Source organism: Ahaetulla prasina, chromosome 1 (genome assembly GCF_028640845.1).
Source record: "Ahaetulla prasina isolate Xishuangbanna chromosome 1, ASM2864084v1, whole genome shotgun sequence".
Taxonomy (NCBI): Eukaryota; Metazoa; Chordata; class Lepidosauria; order Squamata; family Colubridae; genus Ahaetulla; species Ahaetulla prasina.
In genome coordinates, this window is record NC_080539.1 from 104,308,140 (window position 1) to 104,321,807 (window position 13,668).

A 13,668-nucleotide genomic window follows, 5' to 3' on the forward strand; every position below is an offset into this window, starting at 1 on the left:
TTACTAATCTAGGTAAAAGGTTCATATATAATGCTAGTCCATGTATGATATGCCATACGCTAAATAAATAGGTTATTGTTGCTGCCATCCAGTAGTTGTTTGGATTTGTGTAGCCACATATGGCAGCTCAGTTACAGAACAAATGTAAATCCAAAGGATACAAGAAAAGTAGAATGCAGTAAGAGCCGATTTGGAGTAGTGGTTTAAGATAAAAACCAGGAAACTGAATTCTAACCTTACATTATATAGTATATGAAACCAGTTTGGTGACATTGGGCTAATCATTCTCTTTCAGCCCTAGGATGAAGCAAATGGAAACACTTCTAAAACATTGCCAAGAAAATTGCATAAGTTTATTCAACTCCCCAGAAGTTTGAACACACACAAAAGCAATAGCTGGAAAGTTTATTTCTTTCTCCCTCTTTTACAAACCAACAAACAAAAGTCTCTTTCATGCCAACAATATCAAGCTCTTTATCTTCCCTTAAAGGAATTAAATAGCATCCTATTCACAGATTCCACACATTCAATCATCATCATGTGGACAGATTTCAACCATATCCCTATCTCTAGCAATCCTGCATGGAGAAGCCAAGTGTCAGTTTATTTAAATTAGGGGCTCTTATCAAGCCGCTGGGTCCAATTCATTGTTTCCCAATGAGTGATGACGAGCCTCCTTCCTGTGCACTTATACTTAAAATCTGATGAATGCTTGAGATCTCAAACAGCTCTGAGTAGTCAGAAAGAGGAAATGAACAGGACTTCTGATCCTTTATCAATGTGACAAAACTGAGAAAATGTACACTTACTTACTGGTAATGTCTGTATTACCAAAATGCCCAAAATGCTTGCATTGTATAAGACAGTATCTCAATCTGTCAGTTTTCAATAAGTGTCAGTACATTATATAATCTCTTGATGGGTTGTCAATCCGTACTCACTAATTGCTTGATTCTAGTTTCGGCTCTTCTCTTTATCTGACATGAATTGGTTTGACTTTCCCTCTATTCTGCCTGGCCTTCCACATTTAATTTTGTTTGTCTTGGACTCTTAGCTTGGATTCTAGCTTTGAATCTGTCTCCAGATGGATTCTGTTGCAGATGGAATCCAGGAACGACCAATTGTGTTCCAATTAGAACCTTTAACTCTCTGCTTACTGAACTGCCTGCAGCACATTGTTAACAATCTTGGAAGTAAAAGACTCTGGAAGAGATGACCCACATGAATAAATGTACTTCTAAATGAACACCGTGTGTGCATAAATACTGATATATTTCGTGATAAAAAGGGCTGAGCCTGTTTTAGTTTGACTCATCTATAATCCTTAGCCCTTAGTGACCATTTTTAACTCTGCCTCTCAGAAAAAGATTGTAATTGATGAAATTAATGATAATTATCTGCCTTGTCTATCTTTAATGACTTTTCAGATCATTGAGAAATGGAGAATGTTATGTATCTTTAAATGTTTTGGCGGGAAACAAGCACGTTGCTGATTGGTTGAAGCCGCCGGTTAAACAGTATATAAGGAGAGGTTTTTCCCCAGCCAGGTTGCTGGGTTCACCCTATATTAAAGAGCTGTTGTCACTACCCTGGTCTCCAGCCTCGTTACTTCCCGAACCTAACACTGGCGATGAAGGTGGGATTTCGAGGCTAAGGAGAACCAGAACCGAGCTGAAGCACGGAAGAACCGAACCCAGCAAACACAGGGCAGAAACGCGGAGATGGCCAGTTACACTCCGCCCGCGCCGTTTGACCCAGCTAGAGAGAAATGGGGAACGTACATGACCCGTTTCGAAAGCTTTCTAGAAGCAAATGAACTGCAAGGAGTTCCAGACAACCGCAAAAGGGCATACTTCTTGAGCCACTGCGGTCCCGAGGTCATCGACATCGCGGAAGCCCTGGCAGAGCCAACGCCGGTACAATCGGTATCGTGGCAAACTCTGCAAACCCTGCTAAAAAACCATTTCGCGCCAACGCCGTCCAAATACGTGCGGCGTTTTGAATTTGGAGGCGCCGACAGCTAGAGGGCGAATCCATCGGCGACTACATGGCCGCCCTGCGGAAAGCCTCCAAAGACTGTGGGTACCGAGACCTGGACGAGGCGCTGCTGGAGCAACTCATCCGGGGTCAGAGACATGCGTTATGGAGGCGGCTGCTATCGAAAAGCAATCTAACGCTGGCAAACGCCTTGGACGAAGCCAGAGCGCATGAAATGTCCACCCAAGCGGCGGAGACCCTGCAAACCATTATAAATATGAACCAGTTGCTAAGCATTTGAATTTTGATCACGTGACCATGAAGATGCTGCAATGGTCGTAAGTGTGAAAAACGATCACGTCACTTTTTTCAATGCCGTTGTAACTTTGAACGGTCACTAAATGAACTGTTATAAGTGAAGGACTACCTTTACCTACACTGGGCTACTGAATCCATATCAACATCAGATGGTAGCAAATAATATGTTATTTTTTTTTTTATCCAAAAAGTTTTTATTGGTCAAAAAAGGTTTATACAAATACATATCAGGTATGGTAAATTTTCATTTTTCTTATACAAGATAAGAATTTTACTCAAAATTTTAAACACATACAACAGCCATATGGCAAGCAGGTGATACGAAGTAGCTAAGTTTATCAATCTTACATACGCAATAAAGAAGGGTCAAGAATAATCAGAATATCATACAAAGGAGAATAAGGAAAACCAACACAATACCAAATATCATTGTCACTTCCTAGTTTTGGATCTCAGAACTCTGGGTTCAGCCTGACCCAACTCCAGGGCGCCAACAGCGGCAGGCGCCTCCTCCCATGGTCTATAACCTCCCTTCTTCAACTCCTGGGTCATCTAATTCCAGGAGGGCTTTGTGTTCCTCCACGTAGGCCGCACCCCGCCCAATTGTACTAATTTTTTTCGTAATGCCCTCCCGGAAAATCATCAATCCCTCTGGCATCAGCCATCTGAAGCCTACTCCCTTCTGGTACAATTTGCTTGACAAAAAGTAATATTTCTTTCTCATTTCACGTACCTGTCTGGGAATCTGCCTCAGAATGGCTATCTCCCTGCCCCTATAAGTCAGTGCCCCACTCCTATGTTTTCTAAGAATTTCATCTCTCGTCTCTCTTCTCACAAATTTGACATGAACCTCTCTAGGAACTGCATGCGTGCGTGCATATTTTGAATTAACTCTATAAGCTCGATCCACATCCCAATTCATAAAGTCAACACCTCTCCCAAGAAATTCTCCCAACAGTTTAGTCACAACATCTCTCAAGTCTTCTTGGTCCACTTCTTCCAGATTTTGAAACCTAAGGAAATAAGACATTTTATCCATCTGTAGTCCAAGCACAGCATTGCCTGTCGTCTCCTCTCTTTTCTGCACTGCCGCATCTCTCCTCAGACCTTCCACTTTCTGCTTGTTTTCTGCTGAGACTTGTTGAGTGTCCTTTAAATCCTTTTGGATAGTCACAATTTCTGCTCTTATTTCATCCAGTTTCTTGTCCATATTAGATAACTTTTCCAAAATTCTCTCCATTTCTCCAGCAGTTGGTCTCTGACCTTTTGCCATTTAAAAAAATTTTTTAAAATCCTCAGGCAAGCACAGTATCCTTGTAATTTCCTCCGGATCCACCAGGGGGCACTCACAGGAGCAACGAGTCCAGAGTACAGTTAGTCAACCAGGAAGCCGAAGGGAAGTGATGTCATCAAGGTTCTCATAGTGAAGGCGGAAGCTGGACGCCACCATTGTTCCCCAGAGGGAGGGGGGGCCTCAAACCCTCCCTCCTAAATTTCTCCATCACCTCTTCTCTCCAGAGCTCCACAAAACCGGTAATCTTGTTATTTTAAGTTCTCCTCTCTCCAAAGTGATTCGTGCTCCTTCCAGTCGCAGGGGAGAAAAACCCCCCCGCACTCCGGAGCACTCCACTCACATTTGCCGATATCTCCTTCCCTTCTCCCTTCCTCAATTCTTCTCCGTTCCCTGTTCGCCACCAGGCTGCTGCAATTATAAATCCAAAGCCCCGGTGTCACCGGGCACAGCGGCCCAGGCGGCGGCCAAAATAATGGCCGCGGCCTGAGGCCTCCGAACCCCTCCGAGCCTAGGACGCGCCAGCATCGGTCCCCCCAGTCCTGTATGTCGGCTGGGAGACCCCTGGCGAGCCGTCCGTGCGGCAGGTGTCCTTTTCGGAACACCTGGCCCCTAAGGGCCTCGGAGGCGGATTCGGACACTGGAGGCAGGAGAGGCACCTCCAGATGTCCGTTGCCGCCGGATACCGGAAGTCGTCTCACAAATAATATGTTATTAAAGCACCAACAGCTTTACGAAGGCAAGATGCACTAGTGAGAGAATGCAGAAAAATTATGAACAACTCACTCCTACTGGTGCATGCGAACCTTCCTCATTTATCAGCAGGAAGCACCCACTGGCACTTGCACAACATCTGCCTAGCAACTTTAACTTCGATTCCCAATGGAAAGCCAAATGGGTCGCTAAACATCCAGACTTAGCTAGATATATAAATGACCCCACCAAAAAGGTGCCAGGTTTTGAACTACCACATCAGCAATGGACAATCCTGAATAAGATTCACACCTCACATGGTGTCTGCCGGGACTCTGTGTATGTGTAAATGGAGCATAGTATCCTCCCCTCAGTGTGACTGCAGGGTCCCATGTCAAACTCTAAATCACATCGTGACTAGCTGTAAGCTGAGGGTCCAGTATCCAGGTCCAGTATCTGTTTTTTTTAAAAAAAAACATAAATGGTTTTGTGCTTCAAAGGTTAGATGGCCTAAACATTGATGTTTGAACATAGATCTTTTTAACATTGTTATGTTATTGTGTTTTACTAATCTAGGTAAAAGGTTCATATATAATGCTAGTCCATGTATGATATGCCATACGCTAAATAAATAGGTTATTGTTGCTGCCATCCAGTAGTTGTTTGGATTTGTGTAGCCACATATGGCAGCTCAGTTACAGAACAAATGTAAATCCAAAGGATACAAGAAAAGTAGAATGCAGTAAGAGCCGATTTGGAGTAGTGGTTTAAGATAAAAACCAGGAAACTGAATTCTAACCTTACATTATATAGTATATGAAACCAGTTTGGTGACATTGGGCTAATCATTCTCTTTCAGCCCTAGGATGAAGCAAATGGAAACACTTCTAAAACATTGCCAAGAAAATTGCATAAGTTTATTCAACTCCCCAGAAGTTTGAACACACACAAAAGCAATAGCTGGAAAGTTTATTTCTTTCTCCCTCTTTTACAAACCAACAAACAAAAGTCTCTTTCATGCCAACAATATCAAGCTCTTTATCTTCCCTTAAAGGAATTAAATAGCATCCTATTCACAGATTCCACACATTCAATCATCATCATGTGGACAGATTTCAACCATATCCCTATCTCTAGCAATCCTGCAAGGAGAAGCCAAGTGTCAGTTTATTTAAATTAGGGGCTCTTATCAAGCCGCTGGGTCCAATTCATTGTTTCCCAATGAGTGATGACGAGCCTCCTTCCTGTGCACTTATACTTAAAATCTGATGAATGCTTGAGATCTCAAACAGCTCTGAGTAGTCAGAAAGAGGAAATGAACAGGACTTCTGATCCTTTATCAATGTGACAAAACTGAGAAAATGTACACTTACTTACTGGTAATGTCTGTATTACCAAAATGCCCAAAAATGCTTGCATTGTATAAGACAGTATCTCAATCTGTCAGTTTTCAATAAGTGTCAGTACATTATATAATCTCTTGATGGGTTGTCAATCCGTGTACTCACTAATTGCTTGATTCTAGTTTCGGGCTCTTCTCTTTATCTGACATGAATTGGTTTGACTTTCCCTCTATTCTGCCTGGCCTTCCACATTTAATTTTGTTTGTCTTGGACTCTTAGCTTGGATTCTAGCTTTGAATCTGTCTCCAGATGGATTCTGTTGCAGATGGAATCCAGGAACGACCAATTGTGTTCCAATTAGAACCTTTAACTCTCTGCTTACTGAACTGCCTGCAGCACATTGTTAACAATCTTGGAAGTAAAAGACTCTGGAAGAGATGACCCACATGAATAAATGTACTTCTAAATGAACACCGTGTGTGCATAAATACTGATATATTTCGTGATAAAAAGGGCTGAGCCTGTTTTAGTTTGACTCATCTATAATCCTTAGCCCTTAGTGACCATTTTTAACTCTGCCTCTCAGAAAAAGATTGTAATTGATGAAATTAATGATAATTATCTGCCTTGTCTATCTTTAATGACTTTTCAGATCATTGAGAAATGGAGAAGATTGGGTTCATGCGCTATATATAATGTATTTGGTTTAGTCTAAGTTTAAGATGAACTTGGCTATTTGGTTTATGATTTAGTGTTGTTGTATGAACGCTGTCATGCTGAGTGCTTTTGTATGACATGTTAAGCCACATTGAAGTTGAGCGCAGATGGTCATCAAATCCCGGGAATGGTTCCACACAGTGGTTAAATCTGGGTGCTTCATCCATCATCTGAAACACTCATTTATTCTACTGGTACCTACTGCTTTGCCAAGTGTCAGGACAGTGGTCAAGCACCCAGGCAATTAGTTCTTTTGGATCTGGAGACAATAAGCACACCAGTAAGTAAACAGATTTTAAGCTTTATTATTAGCTCTAGCAAACAGATTGAAAAGCATAACATATCAAGGAAGATGATTATCCAAATCTCTTACTACCTGTCAGGATCAATAATGACAGCAGAGATACCCAAGAGTGACCAGTTTGCACAGGACCCAATGCTAGGTTCTGTGTAGAAGCCCCCAATAAACAACAGCAACCCCAAGGTTTTTATTAAAGCTTGGCACCATGGCTTCATGGCTTTGCCATATTCATGAGATTGCAAGGTATGGCCTGGAATGGGAATCAAAAGTTTGAGACTTTGGCAGTAAGAAAAGCTTTGCAGCTACATGACTATTCCTCCCCCTTCTCCTTTGTTCATTAAAAAGGAGTAAAAAAAAATAAGCAGATTACCTTAGAATGTGCTCTAAACTTCAAGACTTTTCTTAATAGGAAGAAATCAAAATAAGAACTGTCTTCTGCATTGCCAGTATGCTTACCTTAACAATTGCTTTGTTTGTCATTCAGACCAAGATACAGGGGGGTTACTCATTCTTTAACTGCCTAACCTCTTCTGCTCTCTGTTGTTCTTTTTCACTGCTCATAGATAAGTACTTTTTCCAAAATATAGATTTTCCTAAATGATCTTCATAGTTCCAATCCTGATTAAATCACTAGAATCTATTTGGGGTGGGGATCAGCCAGCATGTGCCAATTGCTTAGACACCACAAAGATGATGGGGGAGGATTCAAATAAGCGAAAGACTGGCAAATCAGTTTTTATCTTATCTTACCCATGGCTTCTTTTAAAAAGCACTATAAAAACAAACCTTGATTTAACATGAAGAGTGAATACAATCATTAAAGACCATTCCTGTTTCCAGTGTTGAATTTCTTCCAGCCGTAATTATATCTACCATAAATAAAACCATGCTATTTTCAAGATAGCCCCTCAGAGTTTTAGGAAACGGAGGAGTATAGGAGCTTAAGTAAACAACAAAATAGCATAATTGCACAGCTGTGTAATTAATAATAACCCATGAAATCAATCTCTGCCCCTTTTAATTCAGCTTTTTCAGTTATATTTAACACAGTACTGTTTTTTCAGGGTTTTTAAAATGCAGTTTTATGTTTTGGTGCTTATACTGTGCATTGTTTGTCTTATTTTAGGGGCTCATATGCCATTTCTGATAGGACAGAATGTAACTGACAGTCTTGTAGGACTATAGCAATATATCAAAATGCTGGCTATGAGGAAAATAGCCTGAGGCTATGAAATATTGCTTGCTGGCTACACCAGTCCTCCTTCTGGCTATTGGGAATTTTGGCCTCATATTTTCCCTGCTTGTTTAACAACTAAGCACCATATTTTATTTTTCTCTTCTCTTCCTGTTGGCTAGTAGTTGGGCAAATGAATCATTTCTCCCTGTCTTCCATTATCTCTTGCTAGGCCAATTTTAGTAACTTTAAGATATCTGGACTTCAACTCCCAGAATTCCTTGACCAGCTATGTTTAGCAACCTTAAAGTTGCTAAGGCTGAGAATCCCTGTGCTAGGCCATGCCACAACAATTGCAAAAAGTGGCATTGACAGTGTAGGCACAGGACCAAAAGAGAAATTACTGAGAATTTATAACTCTCCATATATAAGAGCATTTTCCTTGTAGTGAAATAATAATCACATTTCCCAGTTGCATTACCCCACACTCATATATCAAGACTCATAACTTAGAATACCACGATGAAACAAATGATTTAGATGATTCAAATAGCATTTTCCTTTATGATGCACAGTGTTTTATCCAAACCATGCAGATCTTGGTTTGCCACTGCGGCTGATTTTCTGAAAACAGTAGCATGCTGTAACACAACAAGCTACTTGAAAATGCACAAACTGAAAAAAATAAAATGGGAACCTGAGTATGCAATGTAAAAAATAATTCAAACAGCCCAGTGGTGAAATTCGAATTTTTTTTTTTACTAAATATGAATTTTTTTATGGTTCTGTGGGCGTGGCTTGGTGGGCGTGGCAGGGGAAGGACACTGAAAAATCTCCATTCCCACCCCACTCTAGGGAAAGGATACTACAAAATTCCCATTCCCTCCCCACTCCTGGGGAAGGTTATTGCAAAATCTCCATTCCCATTCCACTCTGGGGCCAGTCAGAGGTGGTATTTGCCGGTTCTCCGAACTACTCAAAATTTCTGCTACCGGTTCTCCAAACTGCTCAAAATTTCCGCTACCGGTTCCCCAGAACCTGTCAGATCTGGCTGGATTTCACCCCTGAAACAGCCTCATTTTTCTCAGAAGGGAGTAGTGAACGTTTTAAATATGAAAGATGTTAGCCATTTCCTCCCACGTGGCCGGAATAACATTTTGTCTCAATATTTGGAAATAATTATTATAAGGAAAACATGACTACTTTAGCTATCTAACCATCTTTGTAAGTGGCAGAAAATGATAATGGCATGAAACTTGCTATTCTGGTTGGCCACCCCTATCCTTTCCTCTGTTCCCAGTCACTGCCAATCATCTGGCTTGCCTCTTGACCATAGGGCATGTCCACACAGCACCCTTAAATTGCTCCTTTCCTGTGCACGGACCAGCTTGACTTTAAGCCAATTTACAAAATCCTGTACAGACTGAGGTACTTTGGCAGCGGCTTGCAAATCATTTCGTAGCATAATCTACGAAATATCTTTCAGAACCAGCTCCTTACCTAACTTATGGTCCCTAGCCACGGTCATCCCTATCTTCAGAAAGGGTGACCCCAGCCTAGTTGATAATTACAGACCAATCTCATTTTGTTGTGCCGCCTGCAAAGTCATGGAATCAATCATAAACCAATCTATTACCCTCTATTTAGAGGCTAAAAACCTACTGTCTAACAAGCAATTTGGCTTTAGAAAAAATTGTCCTGCAATCTGCAACTATTACACTGCAAAAACATATGGACTTCAAAACTCAACCAGGATAAATCAATAGATGTATGTAGCATCTGCATACAGAACTAAAACAACAAAATGCACATCTGCATATGCAGAGCATGTTTTAAAATAAAAAAAATATATTTCTGGAATTTTCCCTAATAACACCTGCAGATCCTGTTACAGTAGGAACTCTCTGCCAGCATAATGGTTAGAATACTTGTCTAACATGAGAAAGCCCCTGATTTGTCAGACTTGCTCTCCCACCCCCATCCCTCAGACGTATTTATCTTTCCCTAAGCTACCTGCTTTTTTGCTGGGCTTTTTAAAAAGAAAAAAACAACAAATACATCTGCTGCTGCACCCTTTCATAACTGAAAAAATAAAGGTGAAAAATGAAACGGTGCACCGCTGGGTTTATGAAAACAATGGGTAAAAATTAGACAGCCGAGGGAAAGAAAAAATATTAATTAAAAATAATTCTTGCTGGGTTTCAGGCAAAGGATGTTTTGCACCTGAGATCAGTGTTGTAACTGTGTAAGGAAAACCTACTGGAGCAGAATTTGCAGGAGGTGTTGTTCGGGCAGGGCAAGGAAGATGCAGTGAGGAATATTTCTGATTCTGCAAAGCAGCCAATGAAAGTACAAGGATTGATTCAGAAGGATTTAAAGTGCATTGGGCAAACCAGACAGGACCATGCAAGCCACCAGAAGTAGGAAAATGCTACTTTCAAAGTGGAGCAAGAAAAGCGGTCCAGTGTTACATCTGTTGGTGGGGCAAAACATGGCTCCAGGGCAACATGGCCTGTTCCTGCCCTCTAAAATGGCTCCTGATCCTACAGGTTGGATAAACCCAAAGCCCAACAGATTTTGTAATATATTTTGGATGATGCTCTTGGATAGTGTCGGAATAAGAGGGAAAATGTTACCTTAAAGATCACTCAAGCATGTCTCACTCATTTCTTGGGAGTAAGGTGAAGATAATGCCATGGGATATGTGGAAGAATATTTTACCAGAATGTGTTTTTGCAGGGGCGAAGCTGGGGACATGGCCTTCAAAAGTCAAACATAGTGGAAAGATGGAACAGATCCTTCTCTGAGGCAGCGTCCAACTGTGGATTTTTTAATCTTATATGTATTGGATCTTATATAACTTATATATGCAGTTGACCCTACTTCCTGATTTTGTAATGATTATCTGGCTATTAATTACGATTGCTGTTTTCTTTGTCTTTGCAAGTTATAGATACTTCAATAAATAGAATTTTTAAAAGCAGTCCTCTTTAATGGCAATAATCTTGTCCAATTGCAGCTCCTTTCTCAATGCAACAATCCTTACTATGCTGCGGAGCTTGATGACCTTGGCTGACTTTCTTTTCCACTGCAAGAAAGAAAAAAAAAAAAACCCTAGGGGATGATTTGCCTAGTCAAATTAATTTCCTACTTTGATTCCAACATTAATTTTTTTTTTACTATCCGTATAAAGTAATTCTAAGTCTGTTGCAATATAAATTAAAGACCAAAAAGGACCAAAGAGGGGGAAAATAAATGCTCCATCACCCTCCATTTAAAAAAAATATATAATAAAATAGGAAATCTACGGTACTCCAGATCTGGCACCTGAGGCAATTCTGTCTCCTAATGTCTAGACTTTGAACTGGATTATTTCTTCCTAATTATTCTTTGAAAGCAAAGCATCTAATCATGTGAATTCAGCACTCAGGCTTCTCCGGGATTTGGACACAGTGAAAAGCTTGATGAGCTACTTTCACCTCAATCAAGTTTCTTTTAAAAAAAAAAAAAAAATCACATTTCTGTTCTTCTTAAACTGCCTTCAGGCCAAAGCTATTGAAAATGGAATCTCTCTACTCTCAGGAGATCCTGATCCCATGCAAGTGTGAGTACATTCTGTAAGCATAACTATAAATATGACATAGACCTACAGGGAGAACATGTACAAAAGCCACATCCCACTATCAGCAGGTTGCACAATAAAATAGGATAGATACATAATTTAAATATGACTTTTTTTGATGACAAAGTTTTAGCTAATAAACAGAATAATAGAAGAAGTGGGAATTTACACATTAGCTGTCCTGGATTACTACTGATCATTGACACCAACTTGATTCTTTCATTTACACCCCCCTCAAAGGTGTGTGTGTGTGTATGATGCCCAATTTTTGCAGAGCAAGTCCCTGCAGTTTTCTGGGCATAGTTTTTCAGAAATAGTTTGCCATTGCCTTCTTCCTAGGGCTGAGAGAGTGTGACTAGCCCATGGTCACCCAGCTGGCTTTGTGTCTAAGGCAGGACTAGAACTCACAAACTCCCAGTTTCTAACCTGGTGCTGCAATCACTACATCAAACTGGCTCTCTAAAAATAATACACCCACCTTCAATTTTCAGTTCTGAATTAGGGAGAGAGAATCAGCATGGTTGAAGTGAAGATGATGCTGCAGAGTGATGAAGACTGTCACAATCTTTTAACAATGGAAAAAAGTATTTTTCCACATTATACAATGCTCTTTACTCTTTTAGTTTTAGGATAATGAAAACCACGATGTTGGAAAGAATTATACTGCTGGATAGAAATCTGCCTAAAATGATCCCTCCCTCCCCCTCAACCCTTATAAGTCAGGAAAATAATTGCTGTTTCACAGGTAAGAAATTTAAAATTTGACATTTTCCATACCTTTTCCCTCACATACGCCAGTTCTAGCCAGACGTGGGCCTGAGAAAGATATGCTATAACAAGCAGAGGCTTTGAAGGCACATGCTGTAGCAGCCCCGTCCTGACATTTGCTAAGCTTCAGAGTCCCTCAAGCGCCTGGGAGCTCAGCCATTGACGTCACTGAACAATAGGCAAAATATTTCCTCCTCCTCCTCCTCCTCTGTAGCCTGAATTGTAAACACCAAGCCTGCACAGCAAGCTGAACATTTGGGGAGAGGTGGGAGAAAGGGAATGTGAAAAGCTCTAAGATCTTGCCTGATAATCAGCAGCTGCTAATGTTGCTGTACAACCAGCTTTATATCTCCTTCTCTCTGTTTATCTGTGTGTTTGTGTGTATGTGTGTGTGCACGCGCACGCACGTGCATGCTAATGTAAGGATGGCAGCACTGCTTTCACAGCACAAACTGGCAGATTTTTACAAGGGAAAAATCTGATGATCCAAACACTTTTTAAAATCCTTCCCTCTCCTATGCCTAGATAAGTCACAGACATGCAGTCCTGGAGAAATGATCTTGCTGTTCAACGTTGTACTGTATGCAAGAAAATCACGACGGAAACCAGAATAGGGCAGCAAAAGGGCGGAGAGCAAGAGGGGAAGAAGAGTAAGAGAGACAAAAAAGAAGTCTCTCATTCTCTCTCTCTCTCTCTCTCCCCCAGTGTTTAGTAGATTGAAGAACAAAATTAAACCTGTTGCATTGGTTAAGTCAGCTTTCTGGAGGTATTGGCCTTTGGGTGCTCCTATCCATATTTTCTAGACAAGCTAACCTAACATTTAGTCTAAAATTTAGAGTTTTGGACTTCCCTGCATTATATCTTCAAATTTCAGGGCAGTGACAGGTAGGACAATCAAAAACAGAAAATGATTTCTCAATAGTGCAAAAAGATTTTTTTTATTGTATTGGCTGAAATTTATAGACGCTGTAGCAGGACATCGCAGGCCTTAAATTAAAACACTTCCTTTTATTTAAAAAATAACCTTTTTAATATATAAAATGTATATGGTATATTGATAGCTTTCATTTCCCACATCAGAATGCAGAATGTTAGTTCAGAATGCGGCTGCGCGGGTTATAGAGGGAGCCCCTCGTGGCTCCCGTATGACACCTATCCTGCGCAGGCTGCACTGGCTACCTGTGGCCTTCCGGGTGCGCTTCAAGGTTTTGGTAACCACCTTTAAAGCGCTCCATGGCATAGGGCCGGGTTACTTACGGGACCGCCTACTGCTACCAAATGCCTCTCACTGACCCGTGCGCTCTCACAGAGAGGGACTCCTCACGGTGCCGTCAGCTAGGCAGTGCCGTCTGGCGACGCCCAGGGGAAGGGCCTTCTCTGTGGGGGCTCCCACCCTCTGGAACGAACTCCCCCCAGGACTTCGTCAACTTCCGGACCTCCGAACCTTCCGTCGCGAGCTTAAAA

General features: G+C 41.2%; 1 protein-coding gene across 2 annotated transcripts in view; it reads right to left on the reverse strand.

Annotated features, from left to right (window-relative positions):
* PDE7B (phosphodiesterase 7B) overlaps positions 1–12,342 on the reverse strand; it is a 243,017-nt gene extending 230,675 nt beyond the window's left edge. For both annotated transcript variants that reach the window (XM_058171300.1, XM_058171260.1), the window contains exon 1: positions 12,214–12,342. The gene's annotated coding sequence lies outside the window, so the exon portion shown is untranslated. The remainder of the gene's footprint in view (positions 1–12,213) is intronic.
* Positions 12,343–13,668: the final 1,326 nt, after the last annotated feature.